The following is a 16,096-nucleotide window of genomic DNA, read 5'->3' as shown; positions in this document are numbered from 1 at the left end:
ACCTGCGAAGCCAAGTAGGACCAGAGTTATCATAGGGGCGTGGTCCTGCTCTACAGTCTGACTTCAGGGTTCCTATAGAACACCAGTTTGAAGATGACCGCAGCCTCAGCACAGGCAGTGATGCCTGGGAGGCAGTGGCTGTGTCAGCATCTGCTCTCTGCCATAGCATCCAGGGCACTGACTGAGGGCAGCCTTGTGCTGTCAGTAGCAGCCTGTCCACCGTCAGGGCAAAGCTTTGGACATGTCTGCTCTCTGTCTTTTACTTCCACACCAGCTGGAGAATAGAAAAATGCATCTTTCAGAGGGGAGGTATAGTGCAGTTCTCATGAAATCTTGACTTTTTGAGGCTGGCATCACAGCATGCCATTGTCATAGAAAATTCAGGTTAGAGTGATAATTGCGGGTGACGGGTGGGCTCTGCAGGCACAACCCCAGGGCCACAGGCAGCATGTTCCCATGTAATGCACATTCCTGGGCATTTGCTGGGTCCTGGGGTCCCCATGAGACGTGCCGCTCTTTGGGCACAGTGCACTCTGCTGATTCTGGAGGGGTTGAAGCTTGTGCTTTGTTAAAGGGAATCTCAACAAAGTTGGTTTTGCCTGAGCAGACAGATGGCCTTCAGGAGTCACAGGCCAGGACTCACGGGGCACAAAGGAGGTCCTCTCTGCACAGGGTCTGCCCTGCAGTTGTTTGAGTTCAGGCTGCATTTCACTGAGTTCATAAAATACACGCCTTTTTAAAATTCATTAAATACTTTGATTCAGTGATACACCATGAGAACATGGTTTATTCTGTCCAGTCAAATGTTTACTGATAAGTGATAAAAATATCCAACCTGCCTTTTTAAAGCTGCTTATTTTAGTTCAAAGGGAAGGCATAACCTTTCATTTCCTGGTGTGATTTTTATTAAACCTCTCCCTGTTTTATTTGTCAGACCACATACAAATTTACTACCATTTCTGTTTCCGAATAAAAGACATATAGGTTGGTAAGCAGGCTGAAAGGCAAGCTGCTATTCCTTGAAACTCATAAAAGGATCATTTTAATCCATGGAATTGGTAATTAAAGCTGCTTCTCAATACACAAAAATTAAGTTAACAGTAATTAATGTAGCCAGCCTGGAACCTTAGGAAGCTACTGCCAGCAAGTGTCTTTTGGTGCACTCAAGAGGCTGCAGTTTGATTGTTGGCACCAACAGACAGGTTGGGAATTGTAAACATGGTAATTAGCAGTAAGTTTCTGGATCTCAACTTGCCAGACTGGCAGTCTGATTCTTGGAGTAGTCGTCGCATGGGAGAAGGGAAAAACAAAGTTAGGGAATTAGGGCAACCTTGCATTGCTCCACCAACATATGCCACTGGACCAATGTTTTTCTTGGCAAAGATCTCTGACACAGATCTTAAGAGCAGCATTGCGGCCCTACTGCAAACTGTGAACATCAGTGCAGGCATCAACCAAGGAACTATCCGTGGCTCCCCTGCTCAAACTATGAGTGTTGCTTCATGGAAAGGAATTGTAGAGTCTGAGATTCCCCTGCTCCACCCCTACGGTGGGTCACAGAGTTGATAAGATTATCAGCAATAATGGGATTAAAATAGTTAAAATTGAGCTTTTGCAGTAATCCCAGAGTATTCTATTGTTGAGCTATCAAAGATTAAGGTTATAGTAACCTTATTAACCCTTGATGTAGTGTAAATAAAAAGGAAATGTCAACCTTAATTCCACCATGAAATTAAAGCTTCACTTTTCTAAAAGATGATTCTAACAGAGCTTACTCCAGCCAATGTGATTTATGAAAATACAGAATCCACATGAATTCAAGAAATCTCATCTGTAAGAGAGAGAGGGAGAAATACACAATAAAACATTGTGTTTGTTTTGTTTAAAAAGAAAAAAAATAGTATTCATCTGGGATGTACATCTGCAGGAGCTATGCCTAGTGCCATAAAGTATGCAAAGAATAGGGAACAAGTGCTGTTGGTGTAAATCTCTGTGATGGAGTGAACAGAGCTCCCCAGGACTGCTGCAGCTGACTCCATGCCACGTGGCAGCCACAGCACTGCTAGTGATGTCCTCTGCTCACTGGGCACTGTGTGGCCTCATTATTCCTGCGCCAGTGTCAGGGACAGGATGCTTCAACATAAGAGTTTGAAATAAGCATTTTTCCACCAGCACTTTCAGTGCCAGAGGTGGGGTCATGAAAGCATAAAAATATCGGAAAAGAAATGGTGTTGAATCTTCTGGAAACAGAGAGCCAGGTGCTGGTGTGAAGGGCACACGTTTTCCTGGCTAAGATGATTTCCAGGGGGTAGAAGCTGCCTCTTTTGGTGATGGACGGTTCTCTCCTCACCTGTGCTGGAGGGAACCAGCCCTCCTTGTCCCTCCACCTGTGCTGCAGAGCCTTCCCCTCCCCACCCACCACTGCAGAGACTAAATAAGTGGCTCTGAAACTGTGCTCTGGGTCTCATTCTCCTACCTGAAGGGAAGGAAGAGCTGATTTCAATGGGATGTGGTCCAGGTAAACCTACATTTCCTTGTGGGAAGCCAGATGAGAATTGCAGGAGGTAGAAATGGGCTGTGTGCTATTTGTTATGCTTTTTTGATTGGGAGGGAGTATAAAGTAGTGTGATTCTGAATGGTTCTGCACATTAAATAACTTGAATGTTTACTCTGAGTCTCCAGCAGAGAGGTAGTTAGGTATTAAGGAGCTACCTGTAGCAGGAAGTGAGCTCTCTGAAGGGCAAGAGGCATTGCCAGAGAAAAGAGATTGTTTTAGTAGGGCTGTTCCCCAGGAAAGGGGTTTTGCTGCTTCAGCAAACCCCTATCTTCCATGTGGCATCTGCATCTCTGGGAAAATACTGGCTCTATGGACAGAGCTGGGGAATGGACATGATCTGCTTCTTCATACTGCTTGCCCTAGTCCTTATGAACTCTGGTGAAATGGTGTTACAAAAGTCAGACTAGTAAAAGAGCTGTAAACCAACCATAAAAAAAGAGGGGGTTTTCTTGTTTTTTGGGGGGTGATTTTTTTTGTGGGTTTTTCTTTTTTTTTTCCCTCCACTTGCTGAATCATATTCTTCATGTCCTAGCTCCAGAGTGTGCACCAGTTCAGATGCATCCTCTGGGTCCTGGGCTGCCTCCACACCCACTGCTGCTGCAATTGCTACCACAAACACAAATAGGCTCACTTGGGCTCTTCTTGTCTTTCTGCAGCGTAGGAATAGACAGTGGGCCCATGGGGTTGTTCAGAAAATATTACTAGTTTCCAGCACTGGCATAATGTTCCATTCTAGATAGTATCCCTTCTCTGGACAATTTCCCAGTAAAATAGTAAATGGCAACTGCAGAGCAGTAAAGGCAATGCTGTATTTGTTTGAATGATGTTTCAGAGCCTGCAGAGCAAATGAAATTAGGATGCACGGTGTGTTGAAGCTTCCTTTCTTCATTTCCCTACCCTGCCAGAGCTGCTGTTAGGCTCAGCTTAAGCCTGGTCCTTGCTTCATGTCAGCCTTAGAGTGGCTGTAAGATGAGAGGGTGGCTTGTCTCGGAGCCCTTAAGGGCACCCTCTGCTTTGGGAACAGCAGTATCTTGATGGGCTTGGGTGGCGTAAGAGCAGCTGCTGCTCTGCTGCTGTCACTGCAGCCTCAAGCAGCGGAGGGGTGATTTTTGTCAGTAGGTGTGAGCTCACCCCCAGACTTGCCAGAGTTAGTATCAGGGTGGCCTCACAGCACTCTGATCTGCGCTCCTCATTGGGGAGAAATTGCTCTTGGTTGCCTGCAGATTTGGGCCGGGCAAAGCAACTCAGGTTTTGGGCTCCCCCAGTCTTCACCGGGGGACACTGATGCTTTCTTTGGAGTTTTGCAGGGTTAACAGTTGACACACTGTGAACGCTTTGATACTAATTTGGCATCAGAAAGAGGTAGGACAGAAATGGTGGTAATCGTTCAGGCTTGTCCGAAGGAGGTAATTGAAAACAAATTGCTACCAAAAGACAAGGGCCAGAGTTAATTGCAGTGGAGCACTGTGGGTCACTCACCTGTAGGGAGAAACTGCTAGAGAACAGGCAGGGGTCAAATCTGTTTCTCTCCTGGTGGGGAAAGAGACTCTCAGCCATATAATTTGGGGTTTAGAGTTATTCTGTAGCTTATTTGCCCTGACATGAAAATCCAGGTCCGCAGAGCAGTGCTTTAATTGGTGGCAATGCCGCAGTTGGTGAAGGCAGGGGCAGCCACAGCTTGCCCTGGTGGTATGCGGATGGCCAGGCTGCAGCATCCCTCCTGCCACAGGCAGGTCTGAGCACACCCCCACAGGCAGCTGCCGAGTCCCCCTTCTCGCTGGGTTGTGCTGGAGGGAGGGGACATCCTGGATCTGACTGACGAGACAGCAGCAAGGTGGAGTTGGCAATATGCACAGAGCCACCATGCTACCAACCCACTCCAACTAGGAGCTTTGCCTTTCAGTTTGAACGTTGCTGCTGTGCATTGTTTTATTTGTTGTAAATTTATGCACTTCTATTTGCTGTTCCTGGTGTTTCTTAGATGTCTGGGCTCAGGCAGACTTAAATGCCTGTGTAAATTGGCGAATCATTTTGCAGTGGATGCTCTGGATGAAGAAGCAGGGAAAGCCTGGGTGCAGGGTGGCGTGGACTCACTGTCCGTGCTGGCAGGAGGGGAGTTGCCCTTGGTGGGCAATGGCTCCCCAGGACAGAGCCTCTTCTGTCTCTGAGAAGCTCTTTCTAAACCAATAAAGCTATTGCAAGGATTCCGTAGATGAAAGTAATGATTAAAAAGATGATCTAATTTTCACTAAATAGCACTTTTTCTAGATATTTTGGTTCAAAGCTACTGCAGGGTAAAACAAAAAGGTTTTCAGCTTCCTTTATCTGGCCATAAATTCAGTACCACTCTCCTTCAGGGCAGGACCTCGCTCCTGGCCCTCGCACCTTTGTTTTGTGCTTAAGTAACCAAGGATAGGAGCAGGCTGCAGCCTGCACTGCTTTGTATCTGTTCCCTGCACTAACACTGCAAGTAGGGGCAAGAAGCCAGGGCAGAATGAGAAATGGGAATCAAAGTTTCTTAAAGCAGTCTAAATGCAGGACAGATCTTCTGAAGGTTGTGGTGTTACTTAAGTGATGGTTGTACCAGCTCTGAGGGTGGGTCCAGCCTGATTACAGCTTGGATTCCAGTGGTTCAAAAGACTTTAAAGTATACAAATGTAGCAGGTATATTAGAAAATGTATACCCCTGTCTAACCTGAGATATGGGAAGAAAGATCACCTGGGTCTTCTTGGAATGTGCACCCTTTGATAATTCAAGATACCCTTATATAGAAACCCAAACCATATGCTGATTTATTTAACTTACTACTATTATTATGGACAGCTTTTGGGAAGATTGGTAATAAAACCCTTTCTTCTCTTATTTTACAATTTAAGACCCAAATGCTGTCTGTGCAGCATCCATGCAAAGTCTGTCTGCAAATAGCAAGCCTGATGTGGCAATACTAGTGCCACGCAATCCCACTCCCCTCCGTGGGAGCCTAGCCTGTGCGAGGGCTGGGGGCTGTTCCAGTGGGGGTGGCAGCTCTGCTGCATGGGGCACGTGAGCACTTGCTCTTGTTTTTAACATGGCAGATCATAACTCGATCATCTGTTCAGTGTCAGGGCTGAAAAATACTGTCGAAATGAAAACGCGGGAGCTGACTGACAAATCAGCGAGTATGCTATCTGGGTGCTCCAAATTTAGACATCATGATTGATAAAGGATATAGAATTGACTTTGTTTTCAAGTGGGAAGACACTCCATTAATACTATACAATTTGAACATGTTTGTTTTAAGAGTAATAGCTGTGTTTTACAGCAAGTATGTGTACGTGTGTTTGCAGGTGCACACGTACACAACATATTGCAGTAGTCCAGCCTTGCATGGAGTTAGCTGCTGAATTAAGCTGACAGTATGAAATGAATTATCAGCTTCCCACAGGGTCAGATATAGTACCTGTACAACACAGTGGAAAAGTCTGAGTGGTACTGGGTGAGAATGTTTTCCTAGTGAAATTTGCTGGTGTTCAGTTTGTAACTTCACAATCTCCTTTTCCTTTATTTCCTTTTATTTGTATAAGCTGCAGGGAAAAGATGGGGGTAGGGGGAATGGCACTGTCATGGAAGGATAAGGAAAACAACTCTGTTTATGATGCTGAGTATGAAGTGCATATGGTGAATTGAAGGGATTTACAGGGGGCCAATGTGGCTTTTGTTTTCAGGTGGGGTGTCCTAGGACCAGGACATCTGGGAGCATCAGTGGTCAGGGTGGTGGATTATTGTAATGAAGACATACATCCTAGTCCCCCAGAAAAATAACATATAATAACATACTGAAAGGTTAATGCCATGCTGAAGCCATGGCCACCTGTGTTTCTGTCATCCTGCTGCTCCCCAGCCTGGTGTGCGTTGCTGAGGGCTAACTGCTGCTTTGCTCAGCACGGCTCCCTGTGCAGAGGCACAAATAGCGTGGCATGATGCTCGGGCACAACCAGCACTCCAGCCCCCCTGCTCCTCGCTGGGGTGGGAGGTTTCTGCCCTGGCCCTGCCTGGATGTGCAGGGATGTCGCCCGTGAGGCGATGCAGCAGCAGCTGGGCTTGCTGGGAGGTTCTGCAGAGCTCCCCAGGGCCCACATGGCTCCTCCCTGCCCTGCTCAAAACATGTGGCTCAATAGCATCAGGAGGGCCCCTGTGCTTTTGACCTCAGATTTTCTCTTGCATATGCATAAAGCACAGTATAATGTTAGAGGGCTTTAATTGAAAGGAATAGAGGAAGCCAATGAATAAGTTTCAATGGTAAATGTTTATATTTGTAATTTAATAATTCAGTGCATTTTCTTGAAAAAATTAATATTAATCTTTAGAATGAGAGCCAAAAGGCATGGGAAATCATAAAAGAGGAGGGTCTTAGTTAAAGAAACTACAACTAAGGTCCTCTCACTCTACTAACTCTCAATGTTTCTACTGGTGGACTTCCAAATAGCTACTTCAAAGCTCTGGAAATCCGAGTATTATTCCCAGAACAGATATCCATCCAATGATTTGAGCCTGACAGTCACAAGACGAAAGCTGTTTGTCACATGAAATAAATCCTGGCAGTTCAGTCCCTTCTCTGTGTTTACTCGCTCCCTCAGTGAGAAGCTGGGGATGCCGGATTGTGAAGTGGGTGAAGAAAGGTAGAGAGAATTGGTCTGATGAGCAAAGGAGTTCTGATTCCCTGGTGTAACCCATGCAGCACCCTCCCTGCCCAGCACTGTGCTTCCAGGCACGATTCAAGCCTCCAACACGTCAGCATTCCTGCCCAATTACATGAAACAAGATCCGGAAAGCACCTGTTTACTACAGTATGGTCTAGTTTTTGTTCCAAACAGATTGCTGTACATTGGGTGTGAAACTCCCTAATGTTCAAGTGATGATGCTGGAACCTCTCTGACAGCTCTGCACTTTCTGAGGTTATGTAAATGCCTAAAAAGAAATCTAACTCCAAATCTTAATTGTGTAGCAGATTTGATTCCTGTGAAGTCTAGGCACTGCCAAATTTTAAAGCCATGCTGCCACCTTACATAAATACTCATAAATTCTTACAGTAGGTGTCCTAAAGAGATCTCTGGCTCACAAAGTGAGCTAGAAGAAGGCATTACAGGGCTGCCCCATCTCTGCTGGCTGTGAGCAGCACATGGTGCTGCCCAGACCTGCTCATACAAGAGCAAGAAACCTGTTCCCTTTATGACCAGCTAGAACAGCAGAGACTGGGGATCGCTTCCCAGGCAGAGAAATGAAGATACATCCATTCCTGATGCCCATTAATAGGACACAGAGACCTTTTCTTGTACTACTGTGCTCTAGCCTGATGCAGAAACAATCATAAATTCCATCTGGGTGTTGCGGCCCTTGCTATGGATCTCAAAATATATTTGAGATTTATTAGTGTTGTGCTGCTTCTGACACAAAGGATGTGGGGGACAAAGAGCAGCAGCTTCTTTGCTATAAGGAGGCACATAAAAACCTGTCAGTACACTTGTAATTTCATGCTTCTAAATGTTATTATCCAAACATCATTGTACTTGCAACTATTCTGTGTGCATTGAATCTGAGGTGTAAAATACTACCTGGTATTAAAAATGTGATAGTTGTGTGGATGGTTAGAGTATATCTAATGTTTTTGCAAGAGCACTTGTTAGGTCTTATTGACTTGTCTTTGGTGCAACTTAAGGCAGAAAAATTGAGTTTACTGCATTTGAAAAGTGTTCAAAAAGATGTGCTTGAGTAAACAGATGTCTATTTTCAGTGTTTGAATAGGTATGTAAAGAGAAAGGGATTGAATAAAGGCCAAGTCCATGTGATAAAGCTTTCTAAATAGTGGTTGTGATTAATTTTGCGGAATTGTCTGTGAATGACTGGCAAAATATTGCCTGTATCCTACAACTGCTAGAACTGGCTGACTCATTATTGTGCTCAAGGAATGGTACCTTTGAGCTGTGATGTGATGCACTTTAAAAATTGTTATCAATTTATTTTTTTGGAGGGATTGAATCAGGGTTCTAAAAGACCCGTGACATTTTCAGACAAAATACTTATTAGATCCTTTTTTATTTTTTGTTGCTTTTCTTAGGCTATGTGAGGAATCAATGCTAAATTACAGCAGTGCATACCTCTCCTCTTCTGGAGGGAGGAAAAGGACAGGGCACCTGAGCAAAGGGAAACAGTAGAAGAGGAAAAGCACGGAAGGGAATGAGTGGAAAGAAACAGGAAAAAGCAGAAAAGATAATAAGAGAGAGAAGGGAATGAAAAAGAAGAAAGGAAAGAGGAGTAGAAAAATTAAAACAGAAGGGAAGTCTGGATAAACATGAGCAAGCTTAATCATTAATTCTCAGTCTTAATATTTCAGTGTACTCCTTAGGCAAGTGCTCAATGTGATCAGGAGTTTGGGGTGAGTGGGGGTGTTGCAACAAACTCCGGCCCCTACTCCCCAGTGCTGTCTCCAATACCTTTTCTCCCTTTTACCTTGACCTGAGCGAGAAGGCTTGAACGGCTCTGCAGTGCTTGACAGCCATCCCGTGGGCTGGACTGGAGAGGCACGGCTGCTTACAGGCTTTCTCTGGTGCTTCTACACGTTCAGCCGACCTGAGGTCTACAAGTAACATGAGTATTCACCAGTTCCCGTTTAAATCTCAGTAGGTTTATCAATTACAAAACCATAACAAAAGAAGTAGTAATGTCCTATCTGGCCAAATATTGGGCTGTAGGTACTCTTCTTTTTTCCTAACAGGAGAGCTGCCTGATGTGTCTTGTTACTTTCAAAAAGAAAAAAAAAATCAGTTATTGTGATTTAGGGGAGCTAAGTGTTTAAAATAAATACACATCCAGTGCTTTCATATAAAGATTCAGTGATAACCAGGTGCCTCAAATCAATGCACTCTTATCAAAGCCCAAAGATTATTTTTTAAGCTGTGTATAGACTATCTCTGCTTTCATTGTCCCCTCTTAAAATTACAGATGGGGATGATGAAAACACATTCCCATGCAATTATTTGCTGCTGACTTACAAAAAGCCAAAGCCTAATGAACCTCAATACAGAGTAAATTAATTGCATCCTTGTGAAAGAGCAGCCTGAGAAATTTTGCCCTACTACTGACAGTGAAAGCAGACCTGTCCATGAGGTTTAAGACAAGATTTGAAAGGAGTTTGACTCAGCCAATTGCAACCTGTTGAGAATGAATTCTGGACTTGGGTTGAACAAGAGTTAAGAGCACATCTTCCATAAATCTTTACCTTGTGTTTTGGAGACACCAGTATGTTGTCCTCACACAAAGGGCTGAGCTCTGATAAATGCACTGATCCCAATTTGTGCATCACTTTCCAAGTCATCAAAGCAATTTTACAATCAATATGTTGTGTTTAAGTGGGAGGTCATGCCTCTCTGGGCATGAATAACCCATCGAGTCTGCCTGCACATTGAGAGTTAATATCCTAGATGCAGAGCTTTGCTCAAACCAGAGAATATAAAGAATATTGCAAGAAAGCCATAAAGGGAGATGACGCAGTAACGGTTTCTGGGATGTTAAAAATACAGTTATGCTTATGAGCTGCTGTGTAAGCCTGACTGCAGTGGCTGACTTGGGGTGATGCCGTGTGGATGACAGTGTGTTTCACAAATGTCAGGAGTGCAGAGCTGAGTCCCAAGCAGCTTCTGTAATTTTAACGTTTTAATGTATAATCAGGCCAGAAGACATCTTGGTGTAGTAATAATAATTTAATGCAACTAATATACGTGAAGATATGTCTGAGACAGTGTTGATAGCTCTGCCAACAGCACTTTGTTAAACACTCCAGTGATCAGTCTGAGGTGGGGGTTGTAGGCTTGAGTCTGTGGGATCAAGCCGTTGGTTTTTAATGGGTTTGAGCCATCCTTAAATAAACCTTCATTAGTTAGGATGGCACCACTAAGTCTGCTTCCTACAGAGCAGCAGGAAGACAGAAAGAGCATCTACAGTACTAATAGTTTAACGCAAATTGATTTAGAGACTGGAATAATAGGAAGCTTAGAGAGCTGGGATGAGGGATGAAGGAGTTGGGCAGAAGGAGAGGAACAAAGCAGCCCGGCTGGCTGTAGACAAAGGAGGAATGTATCTCCTGTTCTCTTCTGTCCACTGAAGCACTCTGCATTGCAAACGGGAGATGCGAACACTTGTGGTGTGCCTATGAAGCCATTCTTGACTTTGTGACCTGTTTATGGTGCTGGGCAAAACAGGTATACTGCCTTTCACAGCCTAACTGGGACCCACTGCAGGGCCGTTCAGTCAGTATTTACTGAATGATCTACTAAGGGGCTTCATTATGGTCTCCAGTTTTCAAAGGTTTTTTAGTCTGTCCAAAATAATTGTGCCTGCAGCATCTCAGACCTGTCTGTGTCTTTTTTTTGTCTACCGGGTACAAATTATTTCGGTTTATATGATGTGTCGGTATACAGGGCTTTAGTTGTTTAGATTGCTTTTACGTTATAAAGAAAATAACAGCCCCTATAAAATTGTTTCTTGATCATGAGAAGACAGTAGATGTTTTTAATCTTTAGAAACAGAACTTATGAAATTATAAAATACCTTTAAATAAAATACCTTATAATAAAACCAATGCATGCAGTGTTTTCAGAAATGGAATACATTCAATTTCTTCATATTATAGTTCAGAGAAAGCCATGGTGGGAGTTAGCCTTTCTCACTCACTAATTGCACTGATGTCAATAAGTCAAAGGTAGTCTCCTTCCAAATTCCATAAACCACCGAATGATTCCAAAGCAAGGATTTGAAGGGCTGTAAAAATCCCATTTTTGTTGATGAACTCTTTGCAGGAGTTGTGATCTTTTTGCAGACGCACACACAATGCATTCTTTCTTTACTGAAAACTTAGAGCTACCATCATGTGTGCCTATTCATACACACCTACATATGTATGATGTGTAGCTGAGCATGTATGTGAATGCATGTGTGTAGCTATATATATACACTTTATTTCTAAAATTATATACATATTGCACAGTATTATGAAGAGACAAAGGTTGCTTTTAGCCATGCAATCTGTGCCATTTCTGACTATGCTGAGTCTCACCAGTGCCTATAGCAGCCTCTCTGACTGGTCCCACTCAGCATGTGGTTCTGGCTGATCCTAGGGATGATGAGCTACAGTTGAAACTCCCTACCTGTCTTTGTCATGACCAGGTGCCTGAATTTGGGGGCTGGTTTGCGTATTACAGAGTAAAAGCTTTGCTAGATGTGACCACAGAAATGTGAGGCCAGCAGGCTGAGGCTTGTGAAGCAGAAAAGATCTGCCTTTTAGCCTGGAGTTTGCACCTTCCACCACTTCCAGGAGCTGAACAGGAAGCTGGTTCCTCCCTGGGAGAAGTCAACCAAGGAGGCATTACCTATTCAAGGAGGCTGGTGGGACTGTGCAAATGCCAGTGGTCTTTGTCATTAACAAGCTCTCTTCAAGCTGGCTGATGAGCAGTTGTCAAGTAAATCCCATCCCTTCAAAAGGCAGGAACAAAACCACTTTAGTTCTGGCAAAACAAAACATTTTTTTGTTTGCTGGCAAGGGATTAACTCCTGTGCAGCTATGCTTTCCCATTAGGATGTCAAAGAAAGAGGTTTTGCTAGTCAAATGCCGCTTGCCTTACCAGCCTGCATTACCCCAGTGATAAAGTGCTCCAGTGACAGAAGTCACCTTCTGTGTTCAGCTGAGCTCAACTGGAATTGTGCTCTGTAGCTGTGCTGTTAAGTGACTCTGAAGACATTACTGGTGCAGAGCTGTGCTGCTGTATTTCAAGTAATAATAAAAACTCACCGGATAAATTGAAGGAGCATGGCTTTTCATTGCAGCAAGTTGGGATGATACAAGCAACTCTATCATTGTGCTAAGGCAGCAGATGCAGCCAGTGTTTGGAGGAAATGGTTCATGACCCGATGATGCTTCCCAAGAGATGCAGCCAGAAAACAAAGACATGGGGGGCCCTTTGGGTAGGAGTAACTCCAGCAGGGTGGGCAAGGTAAGCAGGAGGATCAGAAAATGGGAGGAAGCAGAAAGAAAGATGTAGTAAAGCCCCTTTGCCGTGCTTTTGCCTGACTCTCGCACTCAGAGCTGTGGGAGAAAAGTGATAAATGGGGAAAAGCCCCTTACTGAAGACCAGGAGAGCACACCAGGAAGGTGCTGCAGTCACTGTCTCTGCAGTGAAAATGAGAAGAAAAGCAATAGTTAGCACAGGAATGGACCGCGGGGTTCATATCAAAGATCTGCATCACCCTGAGAGCTGGATCCAGTGGGTGGACGTGGCCATGCTAGCGTGCACATACAAGCACACCCTGCATGTGTGGTGCAGCTGTCACCACCCCCACATACAGCAGTGGCTCTCACCCCTTCAGGAAGGGTCCCCAGCAGGCAGTGGTGAGCATCAGCACAGCCTCCATTCTCCCCTGCTCAGAGCACGAGCTGCCCTCCTCCCCCAGCCTATACCTAGACATGCAGGACAGCAAGGGATCCCAGCCCTGAGCCTCCCCCACATCGGGAGCTCAGCATCAGCACTTTTACTCCAGCTGAGGTTATGGACACCCTTGCCTTCGCATCAGGTAAATCCAGTTCAGCTGCACTGGTGCAAAGGAGCAAATATATTTAAAAAAATAACTGAAAAATGAAAGTGTAACAAATCAACATAAAAATGCTGCCAAGGACACTTACTGAAAAAGGCATTATTTTCAGCTGTCACCTGGAGATTTTTCTAGAATATGTATTTATATAATAAAGCTGGTTTTGTCCGAAGGGGTAAAAGTTTCTGCATTAACACCGCAGCTCCTGTGTTGTGTTCCCCTGCTGTGTTTCTTGTCTCCCTGTTGCCTGCTGACCTGCTCCACCTGAGGGGCTGTGCCAGGGAACAAAGCTGCAGCCACTTTGAAGTCTGCTGGGGCCATGGCTGCTCCCTGGAAGGAGGAGAGACATCAGAGGAGGCAGCACCAAATGGAGGGTGAGAGTGTGGGCTGGGGGAAGGGAGCAGGTGATAAACCAGCTTCTTGGCACAGGGTCTGAAGCTGGTGTGCTGCTGTAACCGGCAGAACTTGTCCCATGCAAAGGGTAGGTTACCTTCCCTTTGACTTCAGTGGATGTTGGAGAGTGTGTGTGTGTGCGCACACGCACGTGTGCTGAGCTCAGAAAACAGTCACTGCTGCTCTGCATCTTTCCACACAAAGTTGTCGTATTATCTGCCGTCCTGTAATTTGCAATATCTATTTTGTTATTTACATAACATCATGCCTTTGCTGTCTTCAGGGAATTTCACCCAAGTAAGCACTAAGCTAGTTCACCTTCCTTCAAATTCATAAGCACAAACATCTTTGACATAGTTTTTCTGCTACTGGGATCTCTGTAGTACTTACTTTGAGTAGGTCCTTTTTTAAGAAGTTAATAAACCTGTCACGGCAAGTCCATTGACTCTCACTAGAACATTTCTTTCATTTCTGAGGTCCCTTTCATAAGCAGTTTACATATTAGCATTGTCCATTGGCAACCAGTTAGCTTTTCTATTTAGTATTATTGGGCAATGCACTTCGTTTTGTAGCATGTGAAGCTCATAAGACAACTACCAGTTTGACTTCTAATGGGGGAGGAGGTATCTGTAATCTGTGTTTCATTTCTTAAGTCTTTTAAAAGGACTAGAAATCCCAAATGCAGTAACTTGTGGGTTTTCTGTCTTAGAGAATTAGGAAGTCTTTGCATTTCTGAGCAGGCAAACATTGAGCTTTGCTTGATCAATAAGAGGCATTGCTAGAGGTCTGGTATAGTCTACAACAGCTAATGGTAAGTGTTGCTATAGGCTATGGAACTAGGAATATAAAATGTCGAATGACAGTAATAATTCATGCATCCTGGGACGTATAAAACCAACAGCATGTCAATAGCTGTGGCATGTTCTGCAGAAAATATGCAGGATTTAGTGTTGCAGGAGCCTGTGTTTTATTTTAAACCACAGTTTCCTGGGTGAAGTTTAGACCTTCCCCATTTGTTAAAAGCATTTATTTTTGGTTTCATGTTGCTACTTTTTTAGTAAGATTCTAAGAGCCGCACAGCTCAAAAGGGGCCTTGAGATTCAAAAAAGCAAAATATATGTATTTATTAAAAAAACCCACATAAAATATTTATAAAACAGAGGGTGCAATAGTATTTGAGATTCATGGACCATTTCAGCATTAATAAAAGCATATATGGTTCTCATATTGGCTTCACTGGGAATCGGACTTTGCTAGATGAGGTACCCAGGAGGTATCCGAAACTTATTACAGTCACTTTGTGTTTTACTTGGAAAGCAGAATGTCTTGTGCAGTAAGTAAGAACTTCTCCAATGCTCATCCTCTTAAATAAGTACTTCAGGATAATTAGTACTGCTTGTCTCTTACTGAAGAGGGTGAATTATTGCATCTGGGAGGGTACAGAAGGCGTAAGAAGAAAGACTGTGTCTACATGATACATGTTCTCCCCTGTGCTGCTACTGCATGGCTGTTTGGGAGCCTAAAAGTGATGGGCACTGTTTTACAGGCTAAGGCTCCCACAAAAATTCTTCAGATGAAACTTTAATGAGAAAAGGAGAAAAAAAATGTTCAAGCAGCCCCATTCCTACGCTTTCAGCTGTGTGCTCCTGGGTGTATCAGCCGTGTGTTGTGAGGCCTCCACTTCTCTAGTTCTGCCTGGAACTAGAAAGGCGAGACAGAGGAGTTGTATGTCACTCATGATTATATGAATATAGGCTTTAACGTACAGGTAATACTTCTAAAAGAATGCAAAATATTAACAAAAAAAAAAAAAGAAAAGCATCACAAAGAAACCCACCATGCATTATTTAAATCTTTCCCTGTGAGAGGCTGAGGGCTCAAATACATATGAATCATCTGCTGTTCCATGTGACAGCAATCTCTCCGCTTCAGAGTTGCAAGGTCCAGGCTCCTAGTTCTCTACTCAGGGAATTGTTTTTAAGGTGTGTATTCAAATAAAATGTTGTAAATATATTTTATATATATATATATATAAAGACCATGAAGTGATTTTGGTGCAGAGGACTGCACCTATATAAGTGAGCATTAGTAGCTATTTCAGCACGTCTTGCTAAACTTAGAGTGAAACAGAGATGATGATAAAAATAAAATCCAAACAACCGGCTACCTGTCTGAGACCTATGGAAAAGGATGTTTTTGTTCTGAAGAGAGCATCTTGGCTCATTCTGCTCCTTCACCTTTGTTTTGGGGAGGATGTATTTTACAGTCCTCCCGTGATACTTGGCAAGTTTAAAGCTGTCACTGTTGATCATGCTTCTCTTTGTATTAAAAGAATGTCTGTGGTGTTTATATTATGGGGAAAGAACTTGTATTTCTACTTATTGTATTTTTATTGTCTCTTTCCTTATGACTGTACTATTTGTCAGCAGCCAAGGGGTCACTTTGATGTTTGCTTTGATGCCATGGTTTATGATGTCGTACAGTTGAGCCTATGGTTTTCCTTTCTAATCAGAGCTGGCATACTGGGT

General features: G+C 43.8%; 1 long non-coding RNA gene across 1 annotated transcript in view; it reads left to right on the top strand.

Moving 5' to 3' along the window:
* Positions 1-16,096, top strand: part of LOC138723231 (uncharacterized) — a 39,636-nt gene that overhangs the window by 12,744 nt on the left and 10,796 nt on the right. The gene's annotated exons all lie outside the window — the stretch shown is intronic.

This window comes from Phaenicophaeus curvirostris, chromosome 8 (genome assembly GCF_032191515.1).
Source record: "Phaenicophaeus curvirostris isolate KB17595 chromosome 8, BPBGC_Pcur_1.0, whole genome shotgun sequence".
Lineage (NCBI taxonomy): Eukaryota > Metazoa > Chordata > Aves > Cuculiformes > Cuculidae > Phaenicophaeus > Phaenicophaeus curvirostris.
This window is presented reverse-complemented; position numbering and strand designations above follow the sequence as displayed.